This window comes from Thunnus albacares, chromosome 5, assembly GCF_914725855.1.
Source record: "Thunnus albacares chromosome 5, fThuAlb1.1, whole genome shotgun sequence".
Taxonomy (NCBI): Eukaryota; Metazoa; Chordata; class Actinopteri; order Scombriformes; family Scombridae; genus Thunnus; species Thunnus albacares.
In genome coordinates this window covers 32,106,650-32,112,521 of record NC_058110.1, presented here as the reverse complement: position 1 = coordinate 32,112,521, position 5,872 = coordinate 32,106,650, and the positions used below count along the sequence as shown (strand labels likewise).

The 5,872-nt window shown below is 37.3% G+C and overlaps 1 long non-coding RNA gene across 1 annotated transcript in view; it reads right to left on the bottom strand.

The window, feature by feature from the left end:
• Window positions 1-5,872, bottom strand: part of LOC122982165 — a 67,077-nt gene that overhangs the window by 6,144 nt on the left and 55,061 nt on the right. The window lies entirely within an intron of this gene.

Sequence of the window (5,872 nt, the reverse complement as noted above, 5' to 3'; positions counted from 1 at the left end):
TTCTGTATGTGCCATGTCTGTGTATGCACACTTCTGAAATGTAATGAAATCACAGGTCAGGATTTAAATTGATCACCTGTCTTTTGACGGCGAAGCCAATGCTAAAATTGAGGTTATGTGCAATAATTAAGGGCTTGCCAGGTTTTTAGCCACGCTAGCGGCCTCGTAGCTGAAATTTGGTAAACTATTCATGTTCCTAAAAAGGATGAATCCCGATGATTCTGGTGATCCCGACTTCTCATCGACACTTTTGAGGTACAATCTTAGATGAACTAATCTCATCAGCTTCAGTTGTACTTTAAGGGTGAAGGATCTTTTAAGTCCCATTACAATACTCACACGCCATATGTACATTGAAAGAGTAATAGTTCGTTCTAATCGTTCCTCCTCTTTATACCGGCCATGACACAATCCCTTCCCAACATGACTACGCTGCAAAAGATGCTGGTCAAGATCCAACGTCCCTTTGCTTTCATTATACAACGTTCAGCTGAAGCTAATAAGAAGCTTCAGCTGTCTGATTTGTTTGCCAAATCAAATGGGCATCTTCCAAAGTCACTGTCCTCCCTGGACTGTCTAACATGTAGGTTTGATTTGGCGACTCTGACCGCTGAAGCCTCAAACTTTTGCATCTAACAAGGATTGTGGATTTTGCTCCTCATGTCTTACAGTGTAGTTGTGCTATGACAGCCTGATACAGCCTTGACATTGTGCTCATGTTAGCATATTTCTTGTTGACAGGGGCGCTTTTTTTTCTTCTCAATAGTGTGATATGTACAGTACCAGTCAAAAGTTTGGACACCCCTTCCCATTCACCTGAATAAGACAGTATGCCCAAACTTTTGACTGGTACTGTATATACATTCCTCAAATGTAATTGTCAGTAATGGTTGCTAGGAGCAGTTAATCTTAATTGTTTCACAATGATCAAATGAGGGGAAAAAAATTTAATTGAGTTACAACAACCTGTATAGCATTAATAGTTATAGTTATCCACACTTGACACCATTTATCTGTTGCTATTTTTCCTGGATGTTGCGATGTAGCTAGCTAGCTATGTTCTAAAACCTGCCCACTAATCAATACCTGATCAGAAGCCTGAAGAAAGTGACCAAGAACTCTGTCATCGTACATATGTGTAATTAGCGTTGGAACCTATCCTATAGTATTAACAAGCATGTAGACTTGCTAAGTGGATATTGACATGCTTACGTCGGTGTGTTAGCATGATAATTAGCATACATGCTAAGCTTTACTAGTATATTATTCCAACATGCTAAACTGGGAATATTTGCTAAAAATTAGCATGTCAACATTGAGCTCAAAGCACATCTGGGCCTAAGTACAACTGAGGCTGATCAAATTTGAGCTTAGATGTCAATTTAAAGGACCAGTGTGCAGGATTTAGCAGTATCTAGCATTGAGGTTGCAGATTGCAACCAAATTAATACCCCTACCCTCTCCCTCCCCTTCCAAGCGTGTAGGAGAACTAGATAACTCTCTAGACCAAGTGTTTGGGTTTGTCCATTCTGGGCTACTATAGAAACATGGCGGCCTCCGTGGAACAGGATCTGCCCCCCTTTGTAGATATAAAGGGCTCATTCTAAGCTAACGAAGACATGATTCTTATTTTCATGGGATTATACACTGATTAAAACATACTTATGAATATTATATTCCATTTCTGCCAAGTCTGTTCCGCTAGATGCCACTAAATCTTACACACTGCACCTTTAACCATTTGATTTATGTGACTAAATGGCCTTTATTCTGGTGCCACCCCCTGAACAAACTTTACATTTTTTTGTCCAACTAGTTGTAAAAATCTAAAACAGAAAAAGTTTTCTCAAGTTTTTTGTTTTTTTCTGGCCTCATGGGGCACCTAGCGTGGCTACACACTGTTAGTCTTCTTACTAACCCGCAAGCAGAAGTATTTTATCCAGCCTGCCTTCTGTTACAGGGATTCGAGGAGGTTTGGGCAATGTGTTACATATCTAATACATCTGGATACCAGTTTGTCTAGAATAGTGTGGGAACTGTTTTTATCCTGCTGTGATTTATTTTGTTTTTGGTGGCTGAGTCAGTGCTTGAAAAGCCAGTAGGCCACAGTGCCATGTGTACAGGCCTTAAGTTATTAAAGCTCTTCTATAGGCCCACGATTAATGGCCATTTACAACTAGAGTGCCTATGTTTACACTACATACTCTGTACACACACTAAACTACAAAATATGGACTTTGAAGAACTACAAAAATGAAGAACACTGAGGCCTGTACAATGAATCAGCCATATCCAGAAGAGGACTTTTAAGAAGATGGGGGGGTGGGGGGGGGGGGACTTCTGTAACACAAAATTGTACAACAACGTTGCAATGCAATGCAATTTGAGAACAATGCAACTTTGGTATTTTATGCATGACATTTACGGCAGACAAAGCCAAGTTCAGGAAACTTGAGCCATAATCACCAAATCACGGGATTGAGTTTTAGGCTGAGTGCCATCAGGTACCGAACACCAGTAGTGCAAAGAATAAAGTATTTTAAGTATTGTTTTAAAATGTGTCTGTGCTTCTGATTACTGATTCACTTCACTGTCGCTGTCATGTGCTTAAAGACCATCTACTTATTTCCCTAAGTAGGAAGTTGATGTCATTGACTGTATATAAAGATGGACGCCAAAATATCTCTTTTCCCAGAGCGGCCATCTTGTTTGTGTGGCGTCATTTGGAGCCAGAGTCAGCCTGGCGGAGGTTTGAGAGCAGCTGTCAATCATGATGTCACTTCCTCTTTTTATATCGCCAAATAACTAATTAGAAAACAAACTTATCAGAAAAAATGAGCACTTGGGCAAACAGTGTGATAAGAACAACCTACAATGACAGAAACCATCTTTGGAAAAATTTTATGTGACGTGTACTTTGATCTTTAGTTTGACTCATGTCCCATCTGTTAACATGGACGGGGCGGGATTTATGACCTATATATATATATATATATATATATATATATGTATATATAAGGATTATTTTTAAGTAACACTTTTGAAAGAAAAGGCTTAATTTGACATTTCTACGTAATTGCATCACTACCACATGACTGAAAGCTCATAGTGATTCAGGAATAAAAAGTTTTAAAAACTTTTTTTGGGAAATGAAAATGTCAAACAAGAATACAGATGAGTTGCATTAGTCATCGTCAATCTCCAATCCAGAGATTCACTTTTCTCACTGCTTACTAGTGATGTTGTGAAATTCAATACAGACCGCAGTCTATGTTGGGGATTCAGGGACGATGTTAAAAACTAGAACAAAACACAAAGAGTCTATAATCTACATTTCCTTTTCACAATGTCGGATTGTTGGATTATTATTTTTCTATTTTTCTTTCATGTCAGACTTTCTAAGGAATTACCCAATGAAAGCAGGAATAACAAAGACGCTTACTGCTAAATGTTTGTCTCTTAATTTGGGTGTGCCAAATGGGCAAAATTCTATAAAAAGGGTGGATGTTTAGGGGTTAACTATTCACCTGAACAGTTAATGATGTTGTATATGGTATTATTGTAATCCTTGACCATCAAAACACGGGGATAGACATCACCTTTTCTGTGTTATCATGTTAGGTTCAGGTGATATGGTGCAAAATACGTAATTCAGTTATGGCGGAAAGCAAAATGGCCGCCACGAAGTGTTTTTGCGATGGCTCCATTTCTGAAAATGTACAAATGTGCCAAGTTTCATGCTATTATGAAAAAGTGAACATAATTTTCACATATCACCTGGTAAATGTTTAGCATTTGAACAGAAGAGAACAACACATTTATTCTAAGAGTACATGTTAATAATAAGAAATATATGTGAAAAGGTTTCGTCTTAGTCTTATTAATGCTGTTACAAAAAGTCAAAGTTTATCACAGTATGAAGCAGTAAGTGTTGCAGAAATGGGGACCAGAACATTAACAACTGAACCGTCCGTTGTCAGATTGTTAAAAGTGAGACGAGCAACAATGTTTTGGCGGTAAAACAGATAAATCCATCAACAAGTGTCTTTGAGCAAGAATCTGAAGGTACAATCATGCATGCAGCTAGTGGAGAGGTTGCATCGGGTTCATTCACTCTACTAAATTACACAAAACTTTGACAAAAAAAATACTTAGCAAAAGTTCCACTTGCGCTAAATCTTCCAGAGCTTTTAACCATATTTATCATGGCCACCGATGAAGACTCTGACATAAGACAGGACAAGTTCCAGTAAATGGACCTTCTGCAAATAATTCATCAAACTGTATTTATTAAAACAATGAATCATCAACCTCAAAAGGCCATGTGGTCGATGTGGCAAGCCGTTGCCAGGTTACACATCATGGAAGCAGAAACTGTCGCAATCATCTCTTTTCTCCGACGGACCTGAATGTCCAGGAATCTTTTTGTGGTTGCTTGTTCCGCAAGTTTGGCATGCAAGACTCTCAGCCGGCCGAGTAACACACAAATGAAAAGATGACACACATATGAGTTTCAATAAACTGCTTCAAAAATAGATTACTCATCTTCTCCATCTAATGTTCAGTAACGACAGAGGATGAGAGTGACAATAAAATGTGTCATCTGCATTATCAGAAGCAGACTCACTCTTTTATTTTTCAGCGTGTACATCATTATTACATGAGTTAATGATGTGTCTCAGTTTATGTGGTGTTCCTGCTAGCTTACCTTGGTTTCTGAAACCAGGAAAAGACGTTTATATGCAGAATAAAACATAACTGTGATACTCGATCATAAACAGGATACTAGTCTGTGTGTTATTCAGGTTAAAGCTTCTCAATCTGTCCTGTGATCACGTTTTTAGGACCCTAAATTCCTCTGATTTTCCAGCACTTAGAGAGTTTTTGTGTGAATTTACAGACATACATTTGTATTCTATATTCAAAAAGCATGAAGGAAATTTCAAGAAAAATCATTTAAAGGCTATTATAGTTGTATTTTCATTTAAAGAAATCTATCAAACACATATTATTAAATCAGTATTATAACACTGTCTGATTAAAGAGACTCATGTCCACCATCCTTATAAAAGGGGTTTTACATTATAACTAACAGGCTTATTAAATAATTTACTATTTCTTTATAAATCAAGCTAATAATAAGAACAATATTTGAGTTACCAGTTGTCAGGTTTTAAAAAATCCCTTCGGTTTAATCATTTGACAACTTTTAGAAAAGGGGCTGCAGACGATCAGGAATCCATCAATTAACGCGATTACAACTCTTCATTGACGACTTTTTAACATCACTAAAGCCTTGATGGGTTATTAGAGAAGTGAGGAACCCACCAGCATTCATTTACATTGAATTGAATTTCATTCACAATGACGGCAACTGTAAAAACAAAACAAAAAAAAGCAGTGATGGAAGAAGACTGAGATCTTTTACTTGAGTAAAAAGCAGGAAAACTACAATGAAAAAATACTTAATTACAAGTAAAAGTTGGTAAATAACTAATTAAAAACAAACTGATCAGAAAAATGATAAGAACAACCTACAATGACAGAAACCATCTTTGGGAAAATTTTATTTGACGTGTACTCTTTTAGTTTGACTCATGTCCCAACTGTTAACATGGAGGAGGACTTATGACCTATATATAGGTTTTAGCTTCACTTTTGGGGAGTTGTTATGACGATCATATCTATACATGAACACAGTTGATGGTTGATGCATATACGGTTTATCCTGAATACATCACAGCACCACACACACTGCTGTCAACCCACTGAATGACAGAGAGATATTTTTAAGTGCACTTTTTCAAGAAAAGGCGTAATTAAGTTTAACTTTCTATGCATTTGCATTGCTACCAGATGACTGAAAGGTCCT